Source organism: Lipophrys pholis, assembly GCF_963383615.2.
Source record: "Lipophrys pholis genome assembly, chromosome: 23".
In the NCBI taxonomy this organism is placed as follows: domain Eukaryota; kingdom Metazoa; phylum Chordata; class Actinopteri; order Blenniiformes; family Blenniidae; genus Lipophrys; species Lipophrys pholis.
In genome coordinates, this window is record NC_137645.1 from 10,898,455 (window position 1) to 10,913,869 (window position 15,415).

General features: G+C 41.3%; 1 protein-coding gene across 1 annotated transcript in view; it reads right to left on the reverse strand.

Moving 5' to 3' along the window:
* Positions 1-12,691, reverse strand: part of LOC308127666 (E3 ubiquitin-protein ligase Midline-1-like) — a 60,518-nt gene extending 47,827 nt beyond the window's left edge. The window contains exon 1 of the mRNA XM_080492860.1: positions 12,400-12,691. The gene's annotated coding sequence lies outside the window, so the exon portion shown is untranslated. The remainder of the gene's footprint in view (positions 1-12,399) is intronic.
* Between the last annotated feature and the right edge of the window lie 2,724 nt (positions 12,692-15,415).

Below are 15,415 nucleotides of genomic sequence, written 5' to 3' on the forward strand. Positions count from 1 at the left end.
ATTGGCGACGGATGAAATATTCTAACTGCAAACGTGAAGAGAATTTGCTTTGCATCAATATCCATCTAAGATCTAAAGATGCTGCATCAAAAAATCCTGAGCTGAGGTCAATTTTATTCCCAGTTCGTGGATATGAAATTGTGTCCACACAGCTAAAGTCTTGATAAAACCAAAGCAATAATAGATAACCCACCCACGCACGGGGAGATCATGTGACACGCAGCGTTAGCCAGTAAAATCAGCCTTAAACACTCGGCCCGAGCTCCTGACAGAAGGCAGAATGGATTGACGCTGCATACTGTGAGGAAAATGAGAGTCATCCATCCGGACAAAAGCCCGTCTTAATTGCAGCATAAATCCTGAGTGATATCCCGACAGAACTGGCAACCCTGAAGTGTGTCCAAATCGCATAACCGCCCGCGCCAATTGACGCGTGTCATTTCTGCACTGTCGCGTCTGAACGTCCACGTATCGCTCTAAAATACAACCATAAGTGTATTTCAAGTATCCATTCTGAAGCCTGGTTTTGAAATCTTGAGCGTCTCTCTTTGCTTGTATGATATGGCTTGCGGCCATGCGATTGGTAAATGTGCCTTACATAATGCATTTGATGCTTGGGCGGTCTCATCACGCTTTACATGATTGATCAGCAGCGGCGAGAGATTCTCCTCAAGGTGCTGGGAACCCAATGGGAGCCCCTTCAAGGACGCCGGTTGCCAGGATGGCCCATCTGACGCCTGCGGTGTTGCCGCAATACTGATTATTAGTTACTCCATTTAAAAAGTAACTTAGTAACTACCGATTAATTGTTAGATTGCAAGTAACTTTAGTTACTTTCAGCAGCTGCCGACAACACCAGCCACCATCTCAACATCAAAATGACAGCTTTTTTTCCAAAACTCAGTTCTGTTCACTGCCTGGCCTCCTGCTGATACATATTTAACCTTCATTCTTAGTTGTATTTATATCTAACTCATGGTTTTATTTACTATTACTGGTATTTATTTACCCAGGGACGTAGTTGTGCCGTGTTGTCTGTTGTTGCACTACTTATCTATTTGCACTGCATCTCTACACTTGGGTTCTTGATGCAATGTTAAGGTTCAGTGATGATGTACGTTGGTTCCGATTCTTTTGTGTCACCTGAACGCACCATTAGAGCGAGTTGACCTGTGATTGGCTGTGAGTGGAGAAGGGGGCGGGGACTGGATGCACTGCGCGCGCGCGTGTGTGTGTGTGTGTGTGTGTGTGTGTGTGTGTGTGTGTGTGTGTGTGTGTGTGTGTGTGTGTGTGTGTGTGTGTGTGTGTGTGTGTGTGTGTGTGTGTGGGTGTGTGTGTGTGTGTGGGTGTGTGTGTGTGTGGAGGAGAATGAACGAGCGACCCGGATCTGTTTAATAATAAAGCGGCTTTGCAGAGATGAAACTCGTTCTGCAGGACTTTACAATAGTACTGCTACAATAGTACTGCTACAATAGTAATGCTACAATAGTACTGCTCCAATAGTATGGCCACAACAGTAATGCTTCAATAGTACTGCTCCAATAGTATTGCTATAATAGTAACACTACAATAGTAACACTACACTAGTAATGCTACAATAGTACTGCTACAATAGTAATGCTACAATAGTAATGCTACAATAGTACTGCTACAATAGTATTGCTACAATAGTAATGCTACAATAGTAATGCTACAATAGTACTGCTACAATAGTATTGCTACAATAGTAACGCTACAATAGTAATGCTACAAAAGTAACACTACAATAGTAATGCCACAATAGTAACGCTACAATAGTAATGCTACAAAAGTAACACTACAATAGTAATGCTATAATAGCATTGCTCCAATAGTAACACTACAATAGTAAAACACAGTGACTTGGAGAAGTAACTTTAATCTGATTACTGGTTTAGAAATAGTAACGCGTTAGATTACTTGTTACTGAAAGAAGTGTCATATGAGAGTAATGAGTTACTGGCATCACTGGACGCCTGTTAGTGGAAAGGAAGAGCAAACTATCCATGGTTCATCGATGAAAACCTGCATAGAGTCCGATTCAAATACCTGTAATGCAGTATTTAGATAGACGGGGAGGCGTAGAGCGCCAGTGTTTCTGGCACACAGAGGTGCGTCCCGGGGGGGAAGGCGCTTCTTAAAGCCAGTGACATTTACTTCCAACATGGTTGCTTTGCCCTCTCTACGTGTCTTGTTTCTCTATCGAGCTCGGCCTGTCGTCCCCTAACACCTCGCCTCTATTCTTCTAACATCAGCACAGATAAACACTGCCAGCCAGAGACACACCAGGCCAATCTCCAACACACAAACACACAAACACACACAAACACACACACATACACACACACACACACACACACACACACACACACACACACACACATATACTGACCTCTGAGGTTTAATCAATAAACCACCCGCAGCACTTTTCCAAAGCTTGGAGAGAGACATTGTGAAACACGATGCATGCATATGTGCGTGTGTGGTTACTCTCAGTGCCCAAAAGGAAAATCTATAAGGCCATTAGTGAAAGCATCGCACATGAAGATCTCATCACATGTTATATGTTTTCACAAATGGAGCCCTTCTTGACAGCGATGGATGCTTTCTTCAAATGCTTGGCCCTTCTTTTAAAGCGATGTCTTTTAACGCTGGTCAAGTGTTGAGTAGCATCAGTGGATGGTACATCGAAATCAGAACATGGCGGGAGATTACCACACGAAACCATGAGTGGGTTGGCTCCCCGCACCATTTTTAAAAACTGTTTTTAAGCTCATCAGAGAGGAGATTATTCATTACATGAGTTAAAAAGTCTTTGTCATTGGATTACCATTGACACTCAGGTTTTTACGTTTTTACGCATCACGTTTCAAATGAAAATGCATCGTTTCGCGTTGATACGGCGGCGTTTTGAAAACAATGTCCGTTTGTTGTTGTGTTTTCTACCGTTGACATGGAGACAGAGACGGTCGTTTTCAAAAAGTTGTGTTTTCTATTGCATGGAGTTGTAGCATTTTCAAAAAGTTGTGTTTTCATGGAGATGGAGTTGGAGCATTTTCAAAAAGTTGCACTTTCACCAATTTCCACAGAGTCAGCACATTTTCAAAAGCTTCAGTTTTCTCCTTTTTCAATGGAGACGGAGTCGGTGCATTTTCAAAAAGTCATGTTTCTTCCCATTTCCACAGAGATAGAGTCTGCGTGTTTTCAAAACGTAGCATTTTCTCTTATTTCCATGTCAGAGCAATAAAAAAAGTAGAGTTTTCTCCCGTTTCCGCAAAGGTGAAGTTTGAGGGTTTTCAAAAAGTTGCATTTTCTCCTATCATTAGTCGATGCATTTCAAAGAGTCCTATTTTCAAAAAGTTGTGTTTTCAAAAAGTTCTTTTTAAAAAAAGTTGTGTATTCTTCGATTTTCACGGAGTCAGAGCATTTTCAAAATGTTGGCTCTCTTCCATTTTTCATGGAGACAGAGCACTTTCAAAAAGTTGCATTTTCTTCTATTTCCATGGAGACGTAGTCAGAGCAAAATAAAAAGTAGAGTTATCTCCCATTTCCACTGAGGTGAACTTGGAGCGTTTTCAAAAAGTTACATTTTCTAATATTTCCACTGAGATGTGTCAGTGCGTTTAAAAAAGTAATTTTTATTAAAAAGATGTTGAGTTTTCGTTAATTTCTACGGAGTCGGAGATTTTCAAAAAGTTGTGCTTTCTTCAGTTTTCACAGAGTTGGAACATTTTCAAAAAGTAGCACCCCCCCCCCATTTCTATGTAAACTAAGTTGGAGCATTTTCAAAAAGTTCCACCTTGTGAGCTGTTTTGCAAAAAGTTGCATTTTCACTGGCTCCTAGTATCCCTGTGCAAACGATCTCAAGATTGGACCTTTTCTTCTTACTTGAAATGTATAGTTTTCAAAACCTGCTATTTATTATAAATAGCCAAGTAATAATAATGTTTGTATTTGGGACCTTTGCCCAGCAGGGAAGACAAGCAATGTTTGAGAAAATATAAACAAGGTTTTTTTTTGGCACAATTTGCATGAATCACTCCTGAAGCTGTCCTCATAAAAACGCAGTACACGCCACACAGTTTGAGACGGACGGTCGCAGAATGCCCAAAATACTCCGAATCGAGCAGACAGGGAAACCTACTTGACCCATGGCTTTTTGCGGAGTGGCGGTTTTAGTCACCTGCAGGGAAAAGCTTTTCAATGTAACAGCGGTGCCAGCTAACCTCGTGAGACACAAAGCACATCTCGAGACTGTTGGACTTACCGCAGTGGGACGGTTCAGGTTTGGCATTGAAAACTTTTTTCATGTTTGAATGGCTGCAAAAGTTTTGAAAAGTTTTTCAAAACTTTGAGATTTGAAAATCCACTTCCTACTGGTTTTCCAACAGTAATAATCGTCCCCGTACCTGGACTGACAGTCTGTCCTCTCTCTCCCTGGCTTGTGTCAGTTTTTAAAAAGTGTGTTGCTCCAACCAGCCAATCAGAAATCAAACCCTATATAGTGTCATCAGGGGGTTTAGCCAATCGCAATCAAGGTAGGCTCCTCCCTTTGACTCCTCCCACAATTAGGCAGCTCTGCTCTGGCATCTCTAAAGATGGGCATGTGTGGGTGGAGCCAGTCCAGCTCACACAGACACAGCAGATTCTCAATGTAGCTCCTATGATCCAATATTCACATGGAGGAAAATCAAGGAAAACCTGGATTTTGGGGCAACAAACTTTCAATAAAAGGTTTTTGTACCAATAAGACCATGTGGAAGTGTTGAAAAGCTGAATAATACTGCACACGGGTTTTGATTTGAAGGTTTCGCTTACAATGCTAATTATGCAGCATCTTTTCCCGGAATCACAATTACGTTGATGTAATATTGGGACGGAGTGGCAAAGCTGCTCACTTTGGAGCCACTTCTTTTTTCTTTTTTTTTTCTTCTTTTTTCTTTTTTTATAATGCTGAAGTCGACACATCCAGGATGACAATCCCGCCGCAGCACTCCCCGCTTTATGAATTCTCCACGCGGACCCATTGATCCACTTCTGCTCGCGGGCCAGACATTGACTCAGAGCTCCGGCTAATCAAAGAGCCAATTAATGCTGGCGGCGGTACGCAAGCAGCGAGCTGCAGCATTAATCGAAAGCGTTCTCAGTCTGCACCGGGGAGGAAATAAAAGACTTTGTGAAGTAGATAAGACGAACCGTGTCGGCCATTGTTGTATCCAGAATGATCTCGTCCTTTGGTATTCAGGGGTTCTGCTCTCTTGTATGGCGCTCTGGTGGACAAGTCGGGCTTTGTGCTTTCCCGTGATGAAGACCAAACGATCAATGCTGAGTCGGTGTTTGTCCTTCAGAGACACGACTAATCATGCAGCTTTGGTCTTCACGTGGCTGAGTACGAAAAGATTACTCATCAAAGTTTTTCTGAACGTACATTCATGAGGTTTCATGACTCCAATTTAGAATTGATTTAGCTGGTTTTAGCTGTTGTAGCCATTTTGCCGATTTTAAGTGATTTTAAAAGTTTTTGGTTATTTTTAGTTTGGGTTATTTTATCCACATTGACTTTTTTCCTTTTTTTTTTTTTGTCATTTTAACTATTTGACCTGTTGCATTCTTGGCAGTTTCAACATTTTGTCTATTTATTAAATTTAATTTAATTTAATTTAATTTAATTTAATTTAGCTATGTTTCATTTTATTTTATTTTATTTTATTTTATTTTATTTTATTTTATTTTATTTTATTTTATTTTATTTTATTTTATTTTAGTTTATTTTAGTTTAGTTTGTTTAGCCAATAAGACTTTTTTCGCCCTGGCTTTTAGCCATTTTTGCAGTTTGTAGCCTCTTTTTTTAAAAAGCAATGTTAGCGCAGTCTTTTTGAAAATAAAATAATGAGAAGATTACAGGATTGTTTGCCCTCTAATTTTCAGAAAACTTCAAAGAGCCACTTAAGAGCCGCATGGAGCCGACCCCGGGCTCAGGGTCATCGAATTGCAATACTGATTTTACAAAGATCTGGTCAAAAGTCTTATTTACATTTCACTTTACAAGTTTGCTTGCATAATGTAGGTGACAGAATGATAAACCATGAGGGACATGAAGTGCAAAGTATTCAAATGCATGAGGGTGTATTCAAATGCATGTTTTCAGGTATTGTCGATCATATCATAAATGAATCTATCACTTTTAACTCAACACGCACTGTATCCCAAAATCATTGAGGCAAATGTGCAAAATTGTTGGTTTGTCTTATTTTGTTGGGGGGACGCAGGATGTGATCCACAATGCACATCAGCTATACATACTCTCCGTTTACCTATTTTACATTTTCTGGTTGTGTCTGTTTTAGTATTTGTAATATAGGGGCATTCCCATTTGTCATAATACACCCCGAAAAAATTGCTTATTTCTCAAGGTTTTTTAAAGATTTACGATGTATTCAGCCTCTAAAATAACTGTTCCCTTATTACGTGGTTTGTACATGGAAATTCAAGATGTGCATAATGACAATCCAGAATATAATCTCTACGGCGGTTGAATAAAGGTCACTTTTTGTTTCTGGTGTTGCACAAATCTTTCCTTATTATACATGCTGTACACATGTGGTGTACCTCTTTAAAAACTGCTTACGAATAAGTACTTTGACTACAGTCCGATGACCCACAGGTACCTTATGGTTGAAAGGTTTAGGGTCGTATTACACTGCTATCAAGTATTGCATCACAAAGGGTCATCCATCATCCGAGACATTTATCCACACCTTAAACTGTTAAAACTTTTTAAATCAACTCAACGTCGTTAAAGCTTTTAATTACACTCAATATTTTAAGATCAAAATACTTTTTATGGGATAATAAAAATCAGTCTGAAAACGAATTTATTCTCAAATTTATATCTATTTAAATAACTTTTCATAAACACACAGAACATATCATGATTGTCACACATATATATAAGAATTTCTCAGATCGGTCATTTTGAAGGCATTTTCATTTTAGCACAGTTTCAACGAGCTCAGCATTTATGCAAGTGACTCAGCAATTTTAGAAGTCAAACACATCTTGGAGTGTCAAACATTTGTGATGAATTATTCAAAAGTCGTGATTAATGGAGCTTTGGAACGACGGGGCAGAGTCTTCGTATATATATATATATATATATATATATATATATATATATATATATATAGAGAGAGAGAGAGAGAGAGAGAGAGAGAGAGAGAGAGAGAGATCAAAGATCAAAGATCCAAGCTTTGCATGGTAGTTTTTGAAAGTATTGATCGTAATGAGATCAACCTCTAAATTGCACCGAGATTATGTGACAATGAGCAAATATTATCGATGGATTTTCACTGAATAGCGTCGTCTGACAGCCACTGTTTCAAAACAACTTTTAAAGAAAGGCAAAACTTAGCATGTACCCATTTCTCCAGGATCAATACACCACTGAACGGAAGTATCCAATTATTAATGAACCTGCAAGGTAGTGTGTACTTTTTATTAAGTCTTTAGACTGGTGATAAGCAGAATACTTTGACTTTTTAGTAGTAATATTTTAAGAAAGTGGGCCTATTGTATATACAGTATATAGTTTTTATTGATTATACAATATCAATTTGTATACTTTTTTCTTGCCTCATTTTATTTATTTGGTCATTTTTAATTCATTGTTTACATTTGTCATGGTACATATGAGAGTTTATGTTTTGGCCCCTGAGTTGTATTCAAAATAAAATGAACACAAATAAATAGCAATCCATTTATTCTTTTTTAAGTAAATTAATGGTTCAGAGAGTCAAGTCATTGGAAAATGTATTAATATTACCAATTTATTAATTAATAGGCTGTTGAATAGGCTTTGAAATGGGCATTAAATTATCTTGTAAGTAGTTTTAAAACGGTCTTAAAAAGGTCTTAAATTGACATTTGAGGAATCCTGTGTTTGACGCCCTCGTGAAACATCTTCAAGATCATAATTAGAACCAGACTTTCCATATCTATGTAACTCCTCCTGGTTAACCATGATCGCATGGACGATAATCTGCCCATCTAATAGTGACCAGAGGTTCTGTGAGGTGTTTTACTTTGGTATCTGTGGATAACTTGTCTATGGACAACTCATCCACAACTAATTGTTTTCCGCATCATTGATTTGAAGGATTGGATTGCAAAGTGTATTTCACAAAGCTGAAAGGATTACTAAGTATATTTGACAGGAAAACATAAGACGTCATTATCGTCCACGACTAATTTATTTTCAGCCTTATTGATTTGACGGATTAGTGAATTTTGATCTGATTTTACACATTATGCCAATATTCTTTTTGCTAATTTTGCCTTTTATTTATTGAAAATGTATTTACATGAACTTGATCATTCATTAAGAGAATGGTAAACAAAGAGAAAAATATCCATATGACACTATACAAAATGTATATGGATATATATATATATATATATATATATATATATATATATATATATATATATATATATATACGAGATATATGAATAGTATTTAAAATATCACTTAGAAATAATATGTAAACTAGATTTATTTTCTATTTATTCATCACAAAAACTCTGAAATCTCATCCATGGACGAGTTGTCCTGGAGTCATCTGTGCCTCAATATGGACGAGCCAATGGGGAAAGCGCTTCCTGTCGGTTCCCAGTAGCTTCATCAATCGTGGGACTCGCTCGTTTCGTCTTTCAGTGGTCGGCGCGAATGCAGGACTGAATCCCAAACGCAGCCAAGAGAGCCGGAGTCAAGGGACATTTTGTGTGTTCAACAGAGCCGGAACGGAACAGGGGCACTTGACTAGTTCACTAGTCCGTCTCGTCACCAAGTGTCTCTGGCACTCGGAAGCTTTGTCATTATGCAGATAAGCATTCAAGCGCCATGTTTGGTCACCCGTAGAACAAACCAGCCCATTCATATGCGCCAATACCCCCGGGGCGGATGGAAGGGGAGCGTTGCAAAAAAAAAAAAAAAGAAATGCCTCCACTTCCAATTTAAACTCCCTTCTACTTCTCTGTAAAAAAAAAAAAAAAAAAAAAAAAAAAAGAAAAGATTCCCTTTTGTCTTTTTCTCGCTATTCAAACTCATTTTCTCAAGCTGTATATCAGACAAGGAGGTGGCGAGGAGCCAGTGTTCGGGTGTGGGAGCAGAGGAGGGAATGTGAGGGCTTTGGCTGAGCATGAAAAAGATTAGACACACTGGCGGCTGGCGATGCCAAGGCCTCCTAGCTTGAGACCCTGCTGGGCTCCAAATATGTCGACGAGGGTGTTAAAACCAGTAATACCGTGTGCATACTACAAATAGTTCAGACTTGGAAAGAAGATGGATTTTCTTCCGTGTGTTTGAGTCAGATCAGCCCTGACGGTGTGACCATCTACCTCCTTTTTTTGGGGGGTAAACCCATTGTGTATTCCTACACAAAGTTTTACCCTGGAACAAGTTTTCGACAGTGACCAATGACTCATTTTGAGAATCCATTAAGCTTTTCAAATGCGCATTGCCTCCAGTACCATAGATTAGCAATGCAGCCTCATCGCATGATGTTACCGCCACTGTGCTTGAATAGAAACACCCTGGAAACTTCCAAACTATTGCACGTGTCTATTTTTTCACTTAAAACATGGACTGTTGTATCTGATTGCTGTGGTTTGAAGTGGTTCAAAGGGTTGTGCATTAACTTGTCGTCACCGTCAAGGTTCCACCGTCAAAACAAGATTGTTGAGGACCGCGAGCACACGTCTTTCTGGAATGTTCTTTCAGATATCATTAAGTATTCAAATGTCAAACTCTCAGTTTTTACGCGTAGATATTTCCGGACACAATAACTTTCACACCTTCATTTGGTAGCGTTCACATTCAGTTTTGACACCGCATCAAACCGATTGGAAAATGTCACGCAATTACAACATTGGGGGCGCTGTCGCCTGAAACAAACACTGACCAGAGAGGAAGTAAAGAAGAAACACGGCTCATTGATTGGTTGGGACCCGCCGCTTTAGCCCGTGGTGGCTAGGCTTGTTAGCTCGTTGCTAATGGGTAGCCACAAACCGCCGCGATATATAGTCTTCAGACCAGATATCAATAAGAGCCTTTTTCACTACTTCTTCCTCACTACTCCACGTCTGCCCACAAGATATTTTCCAACTTTTTCTTTCTGCGTCTGCTTCTTCTGATTCGCGGGGTTAGCTGTTTGTTTAGTACCCAGAATGCATTGTGCACGTCACGGCCTCCCCCGAAGAAAGATCGCTTGTAAAGGAACCACTTCCTCGCTACTCCACGTCTGTGCACGAGTCATTTTCCAGGAGGAAACAAATGTTGACAGGAATCCCGCTTTCTTTTCCTCGTCCTTTACAGAATCGCGAAACCCAGAATGCATTGCGCTCCACGTCACCTTCCCTCGACCCTCACCCCGCCCGCTCGAAAGTCCGTTTGAAAGAGGACCAGGTTCCGCTTGAAAAATCTGGAACCAAGTTTGTTGTGCGTTCACATTTCCCCAAAACGAAACAGACTTTCCCAGAAAGACCCTGAAGAGAACTCTGGTCTGTATCAAACAGGGGATATGTGAACCTGCCCTGAGTGTTCCCAGCATCTTCACTCTTCATCTTCACTGCTCACACTGCTTCACTTCACCTTAGCTCAGCGCCGGTCCCTCCAGGGTAGGCGACTGTCACCCGCCGCTCCATTCACCAACACTTCCTTTGCCACATGTCAACACTGATAAGCAGCAGATTCCAGTGTCTATAATTTAGGGAGCGAGGTTACGGGAGTGTAGCGAAACTCGAAAAAAAAAAAAAAAAACCTGACACAAGCCCCAACAGCAAACGAGAACCTCACACTGGTCGTCAATGAAGTAATGCAAGGAAAAGGTCACGCACTTCCAGCTGCCTTGTCAATGACTGCGAGCGATTTCTCAAATAGCCTCCTGAGGCTCCATTGCGAGAAGTCGACCTTGAATTTAGACACGAGAAATGGTAATTACGCCGAGAAAAAGGCCTCTCTTTCTCGCGCTGCAGTAAGTTGCAGAGTCCCGCTGCTCAGTCACCCACAGAAAAACCTTGCTGACTGCTCTTGCAGAGCTAAATGCATTTTACATCGTTATTCAATATTTAGAGCTTTATATATGTGCGTGTGTGTGTGTCGTCTTGTAGTCTGGGCTTTTGATAAACTGAGACCACAAACAGCATCACCACTCTGCCAACGGCTCCGAATCAGTGGGCCACAATGATGCTCAAATCGCAAATACAGACAACCCAAAAAGAATACGAGTGGAGGTAAACACGTATTTAGCATAGGCTTGTATTCCGAGTCCGACTTGGCAAAGTTGTCCATAATTCATGGCGGCGTATATACACTGCCTGCATTATTCACCGTCCACGTCGGTTGCACTTTACTTCAGACACGTAGCGGCGAAGCCGAGCGTGAGAAATCTTGCGGAAACTCGTGCAGAACCGTCACTTTTTCCGTCATTTTCCGCAGGAGAGTGAGCATTGCATTTGAGCACATTAAAACCTCAAGAGGCGTAAAACGAAAAGAGAATCCTGCTGAAACGTACCCAAACTAAATATTCGATAGATATCATGACTGGCGAGGAGAGATATATCCTTCCATTTGATCGAGCCGGCGAAATTAGTGTGTACGATTTATACCAATGGTAATTTAAATTTGCGCGTTGGGAAAAGTGGGCGTGTCCACTCGCGTTTGGCTTCACCGTAATGTTTTGCGGTGGTATTAAGAAGCAGTCTGAAAGGAATCCAAGGAGAAATGTTGGTAACTCTTCGACTCAGAACATCCAACTACTCTGTACACAACAAACAAAAACAACCACATCATCAGCATAGAAACAATAAATGTTACAACTTTTGCATCGATTCTTTTGGGACTGACATTTGTCCATCGGTTAATGCACATGGAGAAGAATTGAATCAGTTTCTTAAAAACATCACTGGAATGTCTCCTTTTTTTTTAAGGTAAAAGTAAAATTTGCAACAGCTCGGGTACTAATACTTTCCTCCAGCCAGTGTAGTATGCATAATGAAGCGTTTGAGTTTGCATGCGCCGACTCCAAACGGCATAAAATCCACGAAAGCGTGCAGCGTGCGCAAAGGCAACGAGACAATGACAGCAGCGTGCACGTGCGTCCGGCTGCACACGCTCGAAACCACATGGACTTAAAAAAAAAAAACACCCGCCCACCCTACCCCCACTCCACCCCTCCGATGTATGACACATCCCGTTGTGAGTGTGCGACGAGCAAATAAAAAAAAAAAAGAAGAAGAAAAGAGAAAGAGCCCCCCCCCCCCCGCCGCCTCCTGAAAGGAGCGGTCCCAGTGGAAGTGAATTAAGCAACAAAGGGAGGCACTTACATTCAAGAGGCTCACATGGTTCTCCGACAGAAAGAGAAGAGAAACAGGCAATGATTCCAGTCGGGGCAAAACAATAGTGAGTAACCTTGAAGGGAGAGAGAGAGAGAGAAGGAAGAGAGAGAGAGAGAGAGAGAGAGAGAGAGGTGGAGAAAGTGAGGGAGTTAGAGATGAAAAGGGAATGTGAGAAGGAGAGGACGCAGATTCAAGCATCCACACACGAGGCGCACACGCAAATCAAAACACTTAGGATCTTTTCTTGCATCTCCTCCTCCTCCTCCTCCTCCTCCTCCTCCTGTCTCTCCACCCCCCCGCCGCCACAACCACCACCACCACCACCACCCCTCTCCCACTCCACCTCCACCGCCGACCCGTGCCTTCGGGTTTTACTTGTCATGTGTTCAGGCTCAGGCAAGCGTGAAGTGGGCTGAGGGAGGGAGGAAGAGAGAGGGAAAAATAAAACCAACAACAACAAAAAAAAAAAGCACGTCGCTCCAAGAGCTTTGTCCGGCGGTTGGGGAAACTCATGCTTCCATTATGTGGGACATTGAGCTTTTTTTGGCCTCCCCTCAGTGTGGGTGTTCTTCATCCACAGCGTCTTTTCGTCACACCTTGAGAGAGACACCGGAGTCCAAATATCCTCCGGTAAAATGAAGACAAATCCTTCTCAAAGGCTGAATTGTTAGATAGATGGATCCACGAGCTTCCTGCACCGTGGACTATGGAGGTTACAAAAAGTAGCACAGAGGCTCCAAAAGTGCTCCTTGAAACTGAGACAACAAGATTACACATTGTTCTTTATGAGACAAAACCAAGATTTCTCTAACGGGAATATTAAACACAAAGTTGCCAGATTCCAATGTAATATCTCTCCATTAAAAAAGGAACGAGGAAGATGCTCTAAAATTAGCTCTGAGCCAGTGAAAACAATTTTTTGGGGAAAACGGCACTTGGTCGTCTTGTCTATAGGAATGTTTGTGTACTCCAGGGGAAATACTGCTCATATTCTGATGATTTTCCACATCGCGGCTCAACTTTTGTGACTTTGCGGCAGGAGTAATGATCTTTTAGAATGAAATCATTCTGCCGGCAAAACTGCTTAAATAGGAGAAAACTAAAGGAGGGATGGAGCGAAACGTTTTGAAGTATGAATATAGAAATATTTGTTTTTACAGGATGTCAATAATAAAAACAAAAAAAAAAGAAGTAACAGATGTTTGGTTGTCTGACATGTGTTGTTTATCCGGCCTCGGCACCACAGTGTATGTGGATTATTTTTTTGGTATCTCCTTTAAACACATGATCCCAAAATCCTGGAATCAAAAAAAGCTGTTTCAGACAAGCTCCGTGTTTCCTTTCATGTATCCGGTGAGAGAAAACCTCAAGCCAGACAGGAGAGCGGCGCCACTGGCACACGTCTCATCTGTGACATCAAATAAAAATGCGTGAATATGGGATGATTTTCTCACCATTCCAGCATTGTACAGACGGCTCAGGAGGGACAATCACTCGCGCGGATTAACTCGTTTGTCTATTTTTGGCCAAAGGAGAGCCATAGGGAGCCTCCTCCTGCTCTCACATAGCCGATCGGTTCGGATTTGAATGATCTGCACTTTTCCCACAGCCTTTATCAACACGATCAGCCAGTTGACAATAAACCCGATAACATACCTAATCACCATCTGCTTCAGCGTATACCCATAAATCTGATAAGTATTAAACATGCCATGCTTTGGAGTGATGGCCATCTCATACTGAAAGATTAGGGGGGATGTGTGGCAGGTTTTGGATGTCTTGTTTCTTCCCCGTTCAATGCCAGTGGACACTTCGGGAGAAAACCTTGAGATGCGTTCGGTTGCCAGGGAAGTGGCGGGATAAGCTTTACAAGCCACCCAGGAGAAAGCCTTTGGTTTTCCATGTGTATTATCCGAGTGAGATTATGCACACGGATCCAGTTCCTGTAGGAGGGAGTGAAATAGCTCTCTTGCTGCACATTGCTCTGATAGGAGTATTCTCATGCTTGCTCAACTGCTCCCAACTATCACGGGGAGGGGAATAGACTGCACAGAGTCCACTGTCACTCCCACGAGATGTTTAAAGACGTCTCAAAGCTCTTTTGCCTTTGTGCTCTCCTGATATCTCCCAAAATCTGCAGGGTCATCCTTTAATATCTTAATATCTGCAGTATCATCAGCAGCCCTCTCTGGTCTGCATATCACCCATACCTTTTAACATATCAGACTAGATCTTGGCAGTGGCTTTTGTTTGAATGCCATATTTATGTACTCAAAAGTCTGTGAGTTTTCTCCGAGCATGAATCAGTTGTCTATATGTGTGTCTTCTTCTTCTTTTGGGTTCAACGGCAGTTTGCATCCATAAAGTGGCGTTACCGAAATCTGCTGGTTCTATCTATCTACATTGTTTCCCACCACTCTCTTCATCCCTGATGACTGTTTCACCCCTCTCTGATCAGAAGCTTATTCGTCCCTGATGACCATTTCCCTTCTTCTTTTTCACTCGGGTTTGATGGCAGTTGGCACCCGAGAAGTTATACCACCGCCATCTGCTGGTTCCAGTGAGTCCACGCTATTCCTACTGCTAAAAAAAAAAAAAAAAAAAAGGGATTCTCTCTGTGATAGCGTTATGATCCATCCAGGACTCTTATCAGCTGGAATTTGGCTCCAGCTTCCTGTGACCCGCACGTTAGTAAACCGATGTGTTGCAGATGGACTGATGATGAGAAGAAGTGAAAAACAGAAACGGACTATCGGCTAAATAGGTTTGACAAATGACAAAGCCGACCTTACACTGGTTATTCATAATCAAACAGGAACAAACCAATCGAGTGCCAATTCAGTGCTTGGTGGAAAATTATGAGGTAACTACTTGTATCCATAATTATTATGCAATTCAGCAAAAAAAATCAATTTGTTCATACTCTGTCAGTTCCTCCATCTGTTAGTCGCAGACAGTCGCAACCACTGAGTCCACAAGTTCTCATCTGTATCGGTTCAATTGG